Raw genomic sequence first — 15,544 nt, forward strand, 5'->3', positions numbered from 1 at the left:
CTTGCCAAGCCCCATATTTCCATTAAATGCTTCTTGCTGATTAGTTTTCTTTTTCTTTTTTTTTTGAGATCGGAGGCCCTGCCTTGTCACCCGTGGCTGGAGTGCAGTGGTCGGATTCCCCAGCTCCTCACTCGGTGCTTCCTCCTCGCTGGTTCACTTTATCTTCTCCTGCCCCAGCCTCCCGAGTAGCGCTGACTGGGGCGGCACCGCTACCTCGCCTCGGGTTAGTTTTTTTTCTATTTTAGTATCGGAGCCATCGAGAAGGCCAGATGAAATTGATCTTGACCTCTGATCCTCGCTGTTGCTCCAAAGCGCTGGGATTACAGGCTGGTTTCACCGCTACCGGGCCTACTATTTCTTTATATGTATTTTGTGCACCAGCTAGGCACGGTGGCTCATGCCTGTAATCCCAGCACTTTGAGGCTGAGGTGCGGATCACCCCGGAGGTCAGGTGAGTTCTGGCACTGGGTCCTGACTACAGCAAACCCCATCTCTACTAAAATACAAATTCACAGCCGGGTGGGCTCAAGCCATCTCGCGGGAGCCTGGAGGGTTGAGACAGGAGAATCAGCCGGAAACCCTGGAGGCAGGAGAGGCCGGCAGCGGAGCTGAGCTGCACACTGCACTCCAGGCCCCAAAGCACAAGTGCGGTTTTATCCGGCCTCAAAATAAATAAATAAAACAAAAAGTAATTTTCTCCCAAACAAAGGCCCAAGAGTCATCAGAACAAAACTGCAATAGACTTCATCGTTTTTTTGAGACCGAAGTCTCGCCGGGACTGTCAGCTTCAGCTTGGAGTGCAGTGGCGCTTATCTCTGCCCCACTGCAACTTGCCTCCCAGTTCAAGCGGATTATCTTGCCTCAAAGCTCTCGGGAGTAGCTGGGATTACAGGTGCCTCCACCGCCACACCCAGCTAACCTTTGTATTTTTAGTATTGTGACTGGGTTTCACTCCATATTGGCCAGCTCTGGATTTCAAACTCCTCGATCTCTCAGGATCTGCCCACCAAGCCCCAAAGAGCTGGGGACACAGGCGGAGCCACTGCGCTCTGGCATTTATCTATTTTTTTTTTTTTTTTCTTTTGAGGAGAGTCTCACCGGTGGTGCCCAAGCTGGGAGGCAGGGCGCTGAGATCTCGCTCACTGCAAGCTCTGGCCTCCCCGGCCCATGCCACTCTCCCAAGGTTCTCACCTTCTCCCGAAAGTAGTTGATGCCGGGTCACCACCTCAAGTTGAGCCTTTGTATTTTGTAGAGACGATGTTTCACCTGTTAGCCAGGATGGTCTCAACTCCTGACCTTGCATCCTCCCGGCCTCCCAAAGTGCTGGGATTACAGGCTTAAGCCACCACTGCCACTCATTTTTATCCCTTCTATTTACCAGTAACTTCTTACTGCCTATGCCTGTAATACCAGCACTTTGGGAGGCTGAGGCGGGTGGATCACTTGAGGTCAGGAGCTCAAGACCAGCCTGGCCATGATGGTGAGACCCCTGTCTCTACTAAAAATACAAAAAAGTAGCTGGACATGGTGGTAGGCATAAAGTCATCCCAGCTATTTTGGAGTTGAGGCGGAGAATTAGAGGTGGAGGTTGCAGTGAGCTCTGGCCAAGGCACTCCCAGCCTGGGCTTGGCTAGAGCAAGACTCCCGCCTCAAAAAAAATTAAAAGTAATAATAAATAAAAGAAGAGGGAAGATGGAAGGACTTTTAGGCTCAAGAGCAGCATCCCAACTCTTTTTTTGAGATGGAGTCTGGCAGTGTCGCCCCAGGCTGGAATGCAGTGTGACACGATCTTGGCTCACTGCAACCTCCACCTCCTAGGTTCAAGTGATTCTCCCCCCTCAGCCTCCCAAGTAGCTGGGATTACACTGAGGTTACGGGCAAGGGCCCACACCCGGCTACCAACTCTTTTATGAAGACTCTTTTGTTTACAGAATTAAAGGAAGCACCTTGTTCTGAATCCAGTTTTGCCATTGACAGACTCATTGTATGACTAGGCTAAAACCCTCTGGCTTCAGTTTTCCCATTAGTTGGTTGAAGTACATACAACCTCATCTATCGGAACACGGGGCTTAGTGAAGTGAAAAGAAGTAGGTTCTAGCTCATTCTAGCACTTAATAACTCCCGGAACTTTTGGAAAATTGGGTCACCTCTTTGGGCCTTAGTTTCCTCATCTATAAAACAGGAAAAAATCAGTCCTTAGCTTATCTGATGTTGCAATGACTTAGTGAGATAACAGAAGGGAATGACAGCTTTGTCCATCATAAAGTGCCATGCACTTGTGAGGTAAAGTTAATGAGAGTGAGAGATCTAGAAATAGGGAAGGAAGAAAGGAGTCGAGGCAAAGCTAAAAGAAATTTGGGTTGGGAAAGGAAAAAAGAAATGAAGAGAAAGAAAAAGGAAAAGGGCATTTCAAAAGAGATAAAGGCTGTGAGAGGAAGTGCAACAGGTCAGGAAAACTGGGGGAGGGTCCACGGCAACGGTTGGGGCACGTTGCCGGCGGAGGCATTTAGGTAGAGCACTGCAGCTGGGCGCCGGGCCCGTTTGGCTGTGACGCCCACCCCCGGCTTTTATCCGCCTGTGCACTAGGGCTAGTGGAAGACCTAAGATGGCGGCGTTTGCACGGGGTGCAACCGCTGCGGTTGCAAGGCGTCCGAAGTATGTGAGTCCACTAACAAAAGTCCAGAAACTCGCCAGTTAATAGTATTGTGGTGAGTGATGAGCCTCACATTGGCTAGAGAAGTGGCCGTAAGCGAGGCTAGACACTTTGGGATCGCGTGGCCTGAGTGGGGGTAGTAACCGGCCTGTATTCCATTTTTCTCTCTCGCGTCTCTTCAAAATATCGGAGAATAATTTCTCTCTCCCTGATCACCTAACTTCTACTGACGAGGCTAGGAAGTTGCAGATGCTAGCTCCTAGGAGGGATATATGGGTCGTTCTTTCCTTTTTCCTTGTTTAAACGGGTTTTTATTGACACCATGTCTCGCCAAAATGGATTCCATCTCCTCAGAGCTCTCTTAGGAACAACCTAACCTCTTGGGCCTAACTTTATTTTTTTTTTGTTCTGCCTTTAATGTCCAAACTTATTAGTTTTGATTAATTTGTTTGTAACGTATTCATTATGCACTAGATTAAACATTTTTTTTCTGTGCCCATTATACCCCAAATGTGGAGTTTTGGACAAAAACTTAACATTTGTTCTTGAAGCATCTCAGAGTTGTGTGTGTGTGTGTACAGGTAATCTTTGGGGGACTTGCCACATTTTGTATATTTCTAGGCTAATAACTCACTAAGAAAAGAGCTAGATTTCCTGTTTTCAAATCTGTTGGCGAAATTAAATTTATGTTAAGCATAACATGTTTACTGTATATATGGGGAAGACAGTAAAGAGTGACATCTAATATGTTGTTAAATGCTTATGTGGTTAAAGTAAATTTCATGCATTGCCGCGGAGTATGAATTGCTGCAACCTTTTAGAAAAGAATCTGGCAATATTTAGGGAAATAAAAAATGCACATATCACTTGAACAAAAACTGGAATGCAAAAGTCTGACTTTTAAGAATCTGTCCTGCAGAAATAAAAGTACCAGTATATAATAACGCATGAACAAGGATACTTTTGTACAACTTTGTTCTTGTGACAACTGGAAACAACCTGTGTATCCATCAATGGGAGAATGTTTGAGTAAATTTTGGTACATAAATATTATGGAATATTTTGACTTTTGACCTAGAGGATGTCATGATGGATGGTTATGTGAGAAAAGTAAGTTGCAGAATAGTCTAGTATGATTCCTTTTTTTTTTTTTTTTTTTTTTTTGATGGAGGGGGTGATGAAGGAATGCAAGATTAACTTCTTTATATTTTGAGGGGGGCTTTCAATATATTATGAAATACTTAAGACATATACATATATATAAGGAATAATACAATGAACCTCTCTTCTCACCACCCAATATAAAAAAAAATCAAACATTAACGTGACAGTTGAAGTTCTCTGTGTACCCATCCCCGATTGCATCTCTCTCTTCTCTTATCCCCAGAGGTAACCATTATTTTAAAGTTAGTGATTTTTACCATGCACTTCTTAAACTTCTGTGACATAGCAACTTATAGCATGGATTATTTTTTGTGAATATTGAAGATGAATTTTTTTAAAAAGTAAATGAAAGAAGAAAGCAAGTGTCTGACTTTTTTTTTTTTTTTTTTTTTTTTTTAAAGATGAAGTCTTGCTCTGTCACCCAGGCTAGAGTGTAGTGGCGCAATCTCGGCTCACTGCAACCTCCGCCACCCGAGTTCAAGCGATTCTCCTGCCTCAGCCTCCTGAGTATCTGGGATTGCAGGCACCTGCCACCATGCCCAGCTAATTTTAATTTAATTTTTATTTATTTTATATATAGAGAGAGAGAGGGAGAGAGACAGACAGACAGACATGGAGTCTCGCTCTGTCACCCAGCTAGATCTCGGCTCACTGTAACTTCCCCCTCCTGGGTTCAAGCGATTTTCATGCCTCAGCTTCCAGAGTAGCCGAGATTACAGGTGCACCTTTCCACGCCTGGCTAATTTTTGTATTTTTAGTAGAGATGGGTTTCCCTGTGTTGGCCAGGCTGGTCTCAGACTCCTGACCACAGGTAATCTGCCTGCCTTGGCCTCCCAAAGTGTTGGGATTACAGGCATGATGAGCCACTGTGCCCGTCCTTATCTGGCTATTACTCTAACAGTGTCCAATAAAAATTCCTTCCTTTCTTTTTTTTTTTTTCCTTGAGCCTAGAAATTTCTTAATTGTGGGGAGAATCTAGCAAGCAGTTGTGTCAAAGGGTGTAGATTATACTATAGTGGTAAAGAAAGTAAGCAGCTGGCAGTGAAAGCAATCTCAAGCAAATAATGAATGTTTCATGAACAAGATGCCTGAATTGAAAAACAGAACAAAACCAACTAACCAAATAAACAAAAAACAATCCGTGGATCCTAACTCAAATCCAAGGTGATTTGAGCCTGCGCTTGTAACTAGACAAAATCTGTGAACTTCAGTTACCTTGGAGGCATCTGAAGGAAATGAGGTTGCACGTAGATGAATCAGTTGTTTCTGGCATCATGTTAGTGTGATGACATTTAGCTGCTATGTGCAAAACATTTTAGCAATCATTTAGGTCCAGGACATGGAATTTATTAGTGGAACAACCCTGTAAACAGTGGTTAGAACATTAATAATTTTATTTTATTTATGTTTTATTTATTTTTTGGGACAGAGTTTTGCTGTTGTTGTCCAGAAGTCCAATGGCGCGATCTCGGCTCACTGCCATCTCTGCCTCCTGGATTCAAGTGATTCTCCTGCCTCAGCCTGTCGAGTAGCTGGGATTACAGGCATGTGCCACTGCACCCAGCTAATTTTGTATTTTTAGTAGAGACAGGGTTTCTCCATGTTGGTCAGGCTCGTCTCGAACTCCTGACCTCAGATGATCTGCCCACATCGGCCTCCCAAAGTGCTGGGATTACAGGCGTGAGCCACCGCGCCCAGCCAGAACATTAATAATTTTAAACTTCCTAACCCTTGGGAGAAGGCAAAACACTTGATGATATCTGCATGAAGACTAAAACATTTTACCAGTTTTGCATTGTTCATTTGAAATTGCATTGACTACTAGTATGTTAATTTTGTATATATTTTTATGAGAACAGTGTTTGACATTTAATTTTTGTTAGTTTTTTTTTTAATTGATTAATGATTGGTTCATTTGCAGGAACTGACTTAGTATTCAAGGATACAAATTGTTAAGAGAATATGGGCCGGGCGCGGTGGCTCAAGCCTGTAATCCCAGCACTTTGGGAGGCCGAGGCGGGTGGATCACGAGGTCAGGAGATCGAGACCATCCGGGCTAACATGGTGAAACCCCGTCTCTACTAAAAATACAAAAAAAACTAGCGGGGCGTGGTGGCGGGCGCCTGTAGTCCCAGCTACTCGGAGGCTGAGGCAGGAGAATGGCGTGAACCTGGGAGGCGGAGCTTGCAGTGAGCCGAGATCGCGCCACTGCACTCCAGCCTGGGTGACACAGCGCGAGACTCCGTCTCAAAAAAAAAAAAAAAAAAAAGAGAATATGTTACAGAGAAAAACTTGACAAGCTAGACTTAGATTTTTGTCATTAAAGATAATCATTTGTGGGATGTGATTTTTATAAGGAGTTACATTAAATAGAATGTCTTATACAGATTTAAGAGGTTAATAATTGTAAAATTAAGAGGAAGAGTTCCTATAAAATATTCTTGAGGTGTAATAAAATTATATTTGTGGAGTATATCTTTGAATAACATTTAAAAGCAAACTGATACTTTCCAGGTAAAATAATTATCAACATAACTTTTTAAAAAGAATTCATAGTACCTCAGGTTATTTATATGTTTCACACATTAGCTTAGAAGAACAAAGGAAAATGGTGATTAGTTAATGCCATACACACTGGACAGAGAAGAAACTTAGCTCTTATGGATTCCTCTCCTTATTTTGCAGCAGGGTAAATGTAACTTTTCTCATGTAGCTAGCTACTGTCTTCCAGTGCTGTTGATGTTTTACTGTTTTAGCAATGAAGAGATTGATATGGGCTGATTGGGGGTTAGGGAAAGTGAAGCAGTAGAACCAGAACAGAGTGAACATTTAAAGGGTGCTAATAAGTAAATGATTATGTGAAGTAGCATACTAGTCGAAATGCATAACTCAAAGATAATTGGGAAGCGTATTTTCTGAAACATAACCTAAGAAAGTATAGGCCGGGCGCGGTGGCTCAAGCCTGTAATCCCAGCACTTTGGGAGGCCGAGGCGGGTGGATCACGAGGTCAGGAGATCGAGACCATCCTGGCTAACATGGTGAAACCCCGTCTCTACTAAAAATACAAAAAAATAGCCGGGCGAGGTGGCGGGCGCCTGTAGTCCCAGCTACTCGGAGGCTGAGGCGGGAGAATGGCGTGAACCCAGGAGGCGGAGCTTGCAGTGAGCCGAGATCGTGCCACTGCACTCCAGCCTGGGCGACACAGCGAGACTCCGTCTCAAAAAAAAAAAAAAGAAAGTATAACTGCTCCCTTGTGCCTATAATCCCAGCTACTTGGCAGGCTGAGGCAGGAGAATCACTTGAATCCGAGAGGCGGAGGTTGCAGTGAGCCGAGATCGTGCCATTGCACTCCAACCTGGGCAACAAGAGTGAAACTCCATCTCAAAAAAAAAAAAGTATAAAAGCTCCTTAAAGGATGTTTTGAAATAATGAATAATATTAATTTCTGTATTATATATTCACAAGTGTTCTTTCTAGAATAATTATTTGCTTAATGGCATGTTTAGTTGGTGAGAAATGAATTAATAGGTTAGTAATTTATTTGTATTATCTGTTATGAAAAATTTTAGACATTTAAATGAAAGTAGAATAACATAAATGTATTTCTATATATGGACCACTTAGATTTAGCAACTGTTATGATTTTGCCTTACTTGCCTTTCCCTCCAAAATACTGTAAATTATAGTCATCATGACATTTTCTTCTAAATAAGTCAATATAAACATAATAAACAAGGACTTTTTTCTATATAATCACAATGCCATCACTATACATACTAGGAGTAACAGTAATTCCATAATTTTTTTTTTGTTTTGAGACGAAGTCTTGCTCTTGTCACCCAGGCTGGAGTGCAATGGCACAATCTCTGCTTACTGCAACCTCCACCTCCCGGGTTTCAAGTGATTCTCCTGCCTCAGCCTCCCGAGTAGCTGGGATTACAGGCGCCTGCCACCACGCCCGGCTAATTTTTGTATTTTTAGTATAGATGGGGTTTCACCATGTTGGCCAGGCTGGTCTCGAACTCCTAATCTCAGGTGATCCGTCCGCCTTGGCCTTCCAAAGTGCCGGGACTACAGGCGTGAGCCATCGTGCCCGGCCACTCTTTAATGTTTAATGCCCAGTGCATATTCAGATTTTCCCAGTTGTCCGCAAGATGTCTTTTATAGGGGCTTTCTTCAAACCAGGATCTATTCAGAGACCACACATTGCATTTGATTTTTATGTCTTTTGAGCCTTTTAAAATTTAGAGCAGTTCCCTAGAACCCCTTCTTTTGTTTGTTTTATGAAATTGGCTTGTTGAACTTCACAAAACACGAGTTGGGGTCATGCCAACTGTACTGTTAGTGATTAGTTCACATATAGGGAAAATAATTTGTGAATTTTGATCCATTCACTCTGCCAGCTATACCATGGCAGCATTTCCAGTACCAGGAAAGCAAACTAGGGGGTCTAGAACTCAGCTTTTAAGAACTCTCCCCTATCCAGTGAAATAGATAAGAATGCCAGTTGTGAGAAAATTGAAGGGGAAACGGAGAATGTCAGTGTTCAAGATACTTGAATTTTTTTTATTCATTTGAAAGGTATTTTTTTGGGGGGTGAACTATTTGTTTATATTCTTGGTCCTTTAAAAAAAAATTGGTGTTTGAACTTTTTCTTATTGTAGACACTCTTCTTCATAAATTAAGGAAGTTTGCGTTTTTTTGTTACAATGTTGCAGACTTTTTTTTTTTTTTTGAGACGGAGTCTCGCTCTGTCGCCCAGGCTAGAGTGCAGTGGCACGATCTTGGCTCACTGCAATCTCCGCCTCCCAGGTTCAAGCGATTCCCCTGCCTCAGCCTCCTGAGTAGCTGGGACTACAGGCATGCACCACCATGCCCGGCTAATTTTTTGTGTTTTAGTAGAGATGGGGTTTCACCATGTTGGCCAGGCTGGTCTCGATCTCCTGACCTCGTGATCTGCCTGCCTCGGCCTCCCAAAGTGCTGGGATTACAGGTATGAGCTACATGCCTGGCATGAATCACATTTCTATATACTAGCAATTTAATATGTGGAAACGGAAATTATAAACAAAGTACCATTTACAAGCACTGCAAAGAAACACAACATTTAGACATAAGTAAACATGTACAGGACTTGTATTTCGTAAATTACAAAATGTTGATGAAAGAAACTCGGGAAGTCCTATATAATTGAAAAGACTTATGTTCATGACTTGGGAAACTCAACATAGTAATGATGTCAATTCTCCACAAATTGATAGGTTTAATGGAATTTCTGTTTAAATCCTAGTATGTGTTTGTAGATATAGAAAAGCTTATTTTAAAATTTATGTGGAAAGGCACAGGCCTTAAAATAGCTAAAACCATCTCGAAAAAGAATACATTGGTAGAATCATTAACTTGACATTAGTGACTACTATATTCCTATATTAATCAAGACAGTGTTGTATTGGTGGAGGGATAGACACATAGATCAGTGTAACATAATTGAGAACTGAGAAATAGACATATACAATTATGCCCAACTGAATTTTGACAAATGTGGAATAGCAGTTCAGTAGAGAGAAAGCCTTTTTAATGATGGTGCTTGACCAATTATCCATCTATAGGCAAAAAGATGAACCTGAGTCTCATATCTAATACAAAAATTTACTCAAAATGAATTAGAGACTTAAATGTAAAACTTAAAACTATAAAACTTTTAGAAGAAAACATAGGAGGAAATCTTCAGTTTGTGCTAGGCAAAGAGTTCTTACACCTAATGTGCTTAAAAGCATGATCTGTAAAAGGAAAAATTGATGAATTAAATTTTATTGAATTAAAAACTCTTGGTCAGCTGGGTGGCTCAATGCCTAATCCCAGCACTTTTGGGAGGCCGTGAGTATGTATGGATCAAGGCTGTCAGGGAGATCGACCAGTGAAACCCGGCTCTATTAAAAATACAAAAATTAATGGGCATCGTGGGAGTGGTGCCTGTAGTCTACTCAGGGAGGCTGAGGCAGGAATGGGCGGAACCCGAGAAGCGAGCTTGGTAGCGCCCAGATCGCAAGCCACTGCACTCCAGCCTGGGCGACAGAGCGCAGACCCTGGGCTCTAAAAACAAAACAAAACAAAAACAAACAAACAAAAACTCCTTGTTCTGCTTAAAGACTCTGCATATACAGAGTCTCACTGTCAGCCTCCCAGGCTGGAGGCAGTGGCACCATCTTGGCTCACTGCAATCTCCTCGGGCCCCAGGTTCAAGCGAGCCCCTGCCTCAGCCTCTCCTGAGGCAGCTGGGACTACAGGCACCCACCACCATGCCCAGCTTAATTTTTTTTTTTGTATTTTTAGTAAATACCGGGTTTTCACTGTTAGCCAGGATGGTCTCATCTCCTGACCTCGTGATCCACCTCTCGCCTCCCAAAGAAAGACTCGTTAAGAGAATGAAGAGAAGCTACAGAGTAGGATAATTCTATTTGTAAACCACATACTTTGTAAATTAATAGTATTTAGAATATATAAACTCTGGAAACTCAGTAAAAAAGCAACCAGTCCAATTAGAACATGAGCAAAAGACCTGAAAAGATGATTTCATGGAAGAAGATACACAGATGGCAAATAAAATAAAAGGATGTTGAACGTTATTACCATTTTGGAAATGCACATTAACATCACAACAAAAATCACTGTACACCTATCAAATAGTCATAATACCAAGTATTGGTTAGGATGAAGAGAGAATCTGGATTATTTATCCACTGCTGATTGGAATATAAAATGGCATAGCCACTCTGGGAAACTGTTTGGTAGTTTTTTATTAAAATAAACCTGCAGGCTGGTTGGAGTGGCTCACTCCTGTAATCCCAGCACTTTGGGAGGCAGAGGTGGGCAGATCACCTGGAGGTCAGGAGTTCGAGACCAGCCTGACCAACATGGAGAAACTCCGTCTCTACTGAGAATACAAAAATTGGCCGGGTGCAGTGGCTCATGCCTGTAATCCCAGTACTTTGGGAGGCTGAGGTGGGGCGGATCACGAGGTCAGGAGATCAAGACCATCTTGGCTAACACGATGAAATCCCGTCTCTACTGAAAATACAAAAAAATTAGCCGGGCGTGGTGGTGGGTGCTTGTAGTCCCAGCTACTTGGGAGGCTGAGGCAGGAGAATGGCGTGAACCCGGGAGGCGGAGTTTGCGGTGAGCAGAGATCACGCCACTGCACTCCAACCTGGGCGACAGAGCGAGACTCCGTCTCAAAAACAGAAACAAAAAAACCACAAACCTGCAACTACCATATGACCCAGCATTTTCATTCTTGAGTGTTTATCCCAGAGAAATAAAAACATATGTTCATGCAAAAATTTGTATATGAATGTTCATGGCTTCTTTGTTCATAATAGTAATAACACAGAAGTGCCCAGATGTCCTTTAATGGGTGAATGGCTAAACAAATGGTGGTGCATTCATAACATAATACCACACAGGAATGAAAAACAAAGCTGATGCACAAAACAACCTGGATGAATTCCCAGAGAATTATGCTGAATGGAAAAAGCCAGTCTCTGACATATAGTTATATACCATATTATACCATTTACATAATTTTTTTTTTTTTTTTGAGACGGAGTCTCACTCTGTCGCCAAGGCTGGAGCGCAGTGGCATGATCTTGGCTCACTGCAGCCTCCACTTCCTGGGTACAAGTGATTCTCTGCCTCAGCCTCCCGAGTAGCTGGGACTACAGGTGTGTGCCACCACACCCGTTTAATTTTTGTATTTTTATTAGAGACGGGGTTTTACTATGTTGGCCAGGCTGGTCTTGAACTCCTGACCTTGTGATCTGCCCACCTTGGCCTCCCAAAGTGCTGGGATTACAGGTGTGAGCCACTGCACCCGGCCTGATATCTTGTTTTCTACAAGAATGTTAGGTTAACTGATAGGGAAGTTGTCATTGAGTAGACATCAGATAATGTTTTTGGGATAGGGCAATAAGCCATAAGGTTGGGGCAGGTCTAGGGGAACATCTAGCTGAGGTGGTGGCCAACAGTTTTATTTTTATTTAGTTTTTTAGACGAAGTCTCACTCTGTTGCCCAAGCTGGAGTGCAGTGGTGCGATCTCGGCTCACTGCAACCTCCACCTCCCGGGTTCAAGCAATTCTCCTGCCTCAGCTTCCCAAGTAGCTAGGATTACAGGCGCCCGCCACCATGCCTGGTTACTTTTTGTATTTTTAGTAGAGACGAGGTTTGACTATGTTGGCAAGGCTGGTCTTGAACTCCTGACCTCATGATCCACCTGCCTTGGCCTCCCAAAGTGCTGGGACAAGTGTGAGCCACCGCCCCCGGCCAACAGTTTTCAATATGTGAACCTTTCAAATGTGGACTTTTAAATATGTGGACCTTTCAATATGTGGACCTTTTGTAGACCCAAGGGATCTGCAAAGTGAAAGCTGTTTTTCTTAATAATTCTAAGTTGTTTTTACTGTGTCGACATCTGTACTGATGGTGTTGAAGCAGTGAAAAATAAACATTTTGCCTGAATACAAATCAAGGTAGTGGTACCAAATTGTATCAGTAGTCATTGTATTCTTCACCCCACACTTGTAGTTTCTAAAAAATAAAGTCAGTTTCTCTTAAGAATGTCTTTGATGAGGATGGGGCACCGTGGCTTATGCCTGTAGTCCTCGCTACTTCGTAGGCTGAGGTGAGAGGCTGAGGCAGGAGGATTCCTTGAACCCAGGAGTTCGAGGCTAAGAGTGACCTGTGGTCATGCCGCTGCACTCCAGCCTAGGTGACAGAGTAAGACTGTCTCAAAAAATATCTTTGATGAGCAGTAAAAGTTACTAGTTTTTTAAAATATGGACCCTTGAGTATGTGTCTTCTTTTTTTTTATTTTTTATTTATATTTTTTTGAGATGGAGTCTTGCTCTGTTGCCCAGGCTGAAGTGCAGTGGCGTTATCTGGGCTCACTGCAAGTTCTGCCTCCCAGGTTCACACCATTCTCCTGCCTCAGCCTCCCGAGTAGCTGGGACTACAGGTGCCCGCCACCATGCCCGGCTAATTTTTTTGTATTTTTTGGGTTTTTTTTTTTTTGTATTTTTTTAGTAGAGACGGGGTTTCACCATGTTAGCCAGGATGGTTTTGATCTCCTGACCTTGTGATCCGCCCACCTCAACCTCCCAAAGCGTTGGGATTACAGGCGTGAGCCACCGCGCCCAGCCGAGTACGTGTCTTCTATATAGTGTGATGAAAAGGGAAGTATGTGTGAAGCAGTGCTGCAAACTGAATTTTAAATTATCTTGAGGAAAATCACCTGTAACATTGTCAGCAAGCTGTACTGCTCACTTTTTAAAATTTACAACATTATACTTAGAAGAATAATTAATAGACAAGCTACAGTTTTTTATACTTGGGTATTGAGCAGATATGTTTTTTTCTAAATAAAATGGGCTTATCCTTTCAAGGAAAACAACTGATAGTACTTGTTGCCTATTTTAAATTAGCTTTCAAACAGAATTTAGAATTTTTGTATGCTTGTATCTACCTCTGTGAACTTAATAGCTTCCTAATACTTAAAGACTTTTCTGTTAACATGAGATGTTAATGAAAGTGGTTTTAAAATATTGCTTAATGAAATATGTCAACATTTGAAACATCTGCATTGCTTAGTGAAACAATATTTTGTAAATGAGCCATGTAGGATGTTAGAAATCATGCATGTCTGGGCGTGGTGGCTCATGCCTGTAATCCCAGCACTTTGGGAGGCCGAGGTGGGTGAATCACCTGAGGTCAGGAGTTTGAGACCAGCCTGGCCAACGTGGTGAAACCCTGTCTCTACTAAAAATACAAACAATTAGGCAGGCGTTGTGGCGGGCGCCTATAATCGCAGCTACACGGGTGGCTGAGGCAGGAGAATCGCTTGAACCTGGGAGATGGAGGTTGCAGTGAGCCAAGATCAGGCCACTGCACTCCAGCCTGGGTGACAGAGCGAGACTCCATCTCCAAAAAAACAAAAAAAAACCACGAAAAAAACCCAAGGAGTATGACTGCCGGTTCATATGGTAAGAGTATATTATTTTGTGAGAAACCACAAAACTGTCTTCCAAAACTGCTGTAGGGTTGATGGATTCCCACCAGCCCTGAATGAGAGTTCCTTTGTTCACAGATAACATGATCATCTATGTAGACATTCCAAAACAATAAAAAAAAAAAACCCCAAGGTTAATATACAGTAGCAAATTGCTTCCCAATATACCAACAATGAACAGGTGGAATTTGGAATTAAAAACAAAATAACATATACACTAGCAGCCCCAATAATGAAATATTTAGGTATAAATCTACCAAAATACATACAAGATCTATAAGAAAAAAATTACAAAAGTCTAATGAAAGAAAAAAAAGAATTACACAAATGGAGAGATATTCTATGTTTGTGGATACAAAGACAATAATGTCAAGATGTCACTTCTTCCCAATTTCATCTACAGATTTCATGCAATTCCAAACTCCCTAGCATATTTGTGGATATCAGCAAACTGATTGTGAATTTTATATGGAGAGCCAAAAGACTCAAAATGCCCATCACAATATTGAAGGGGAAATAATAAAGTCACTGTGCCAGGCACAGTAGCTCACGCCTGTAATCCCAGCACTTTGGGAGCCCAAGACGGGCAGATCACTTGAGGTCAGGAGTTCAAGGCCAGCCTGGTCAACATGGCAAAAGCCCGTCTCTACCAAAAATACAAAAATTAGCTGGGTGTGGTGGCGTATGCCTGTAATCCCAGCTACTTGCGAGGCTGAGGCAGGAGAATCGCCTGAACCTGGAAGGCAGAAGTTGCGGTGAGCCAGGATCCATGCCACTGCACTACAGCCTCCGCAACAGAGCGAGACTCAGTCTCAAAAAAAAAGCCGGGCGCGGTGGCTCAAGCCGGTAATCCCAGCACTTTGGGAGGCTGAGACGGGCGGATCACGAGGTCAGGAGATTGAGACCATCCTGGCTAACACGGTGAAACCCCGTCTACTAAAAACTAGCCGGGCGAGGTGATTTCATTTCTCCAGGAATGCATTCTGAGAACACATATGAAATGTTGTCTACTAGGGAAACTCATTAGAGGCTCAGTGACCATAGCTTTTATTGGGGGCTGGTCATGCAGGCACCCTTTGCCTAGCACATAGCAAAATTCCATACCTGCAGAAGGAAAGCAGGTGTTCAGCACAAACCGCATTGTTTATATAGTTTAGCCATAGTGAGCCATTCTTACCAGGAAATAGTGGCAACTCTCTTGAAATCCAGGTTTTCAGATACCAACCAAGGGCCATCCTTGAAGGCAGGCCTTTTTAAGTCTAGGCCTTAAATGTAAATTCTACACCGCCTTCTCAAGGCATTTTTCTGTTACTTGCTTTTTGGTTTCTTATATGAATCTCACATTTTTTTTTTCTTAATATCTCATACTTTTTGCTGAAACCTACAAATTTTAGATAATATATTGCAGTGATTCTGGATACTTGCTACCCCCTCCTCTACTGTGGGGCTCGTTGGTATTGTTTACTTCTTTGTTATTTGCCAGAACTTATAGTGGGGTTTTTGTTTGTTTGTTTGTTTTTGTTTTTTTTGAGATGGAGTTTTTGCCCTGTTGCTCGGGCTGGAGTGCAATGGCATGATCTCAGCTCACTGCAACCTCCGCCTCCTGGGTTCAAGCGATTCTCTGCCTCAGCCTCCCGAGTAGCTGGGATTAGAGGTGCCCACCAC

The 15,544-nt window shown here is 42.7% G+C and overlaps 1 pseudogene; it reads left to right on the plus strand.

The window, feature by feature from the left end:
* The first annotated feature begins 1,773 nt into the window (after window positions 1-1,773).
* Window positions 1,774-15,544, plus strand: part of LOC100999218 — a 96,857-nt pseudogene continuing 83,086 nt past the window's right edge.

This window comes from Papio anubis, unplaced genomic scaffold, assembly GCF_008728515.1.
Source record: "Papio anubis isolate 15944 unplaced genomic scaffold, Panubis1.0 scaffold161, whole genome shotgun sequence".
In the NCBI taxonomy this organism is placed as follows: Eukaryota; Metazoa; Chordata; class Mammalia; order Primates; family Cercopithecidae; genus Papio; species Papio anubis.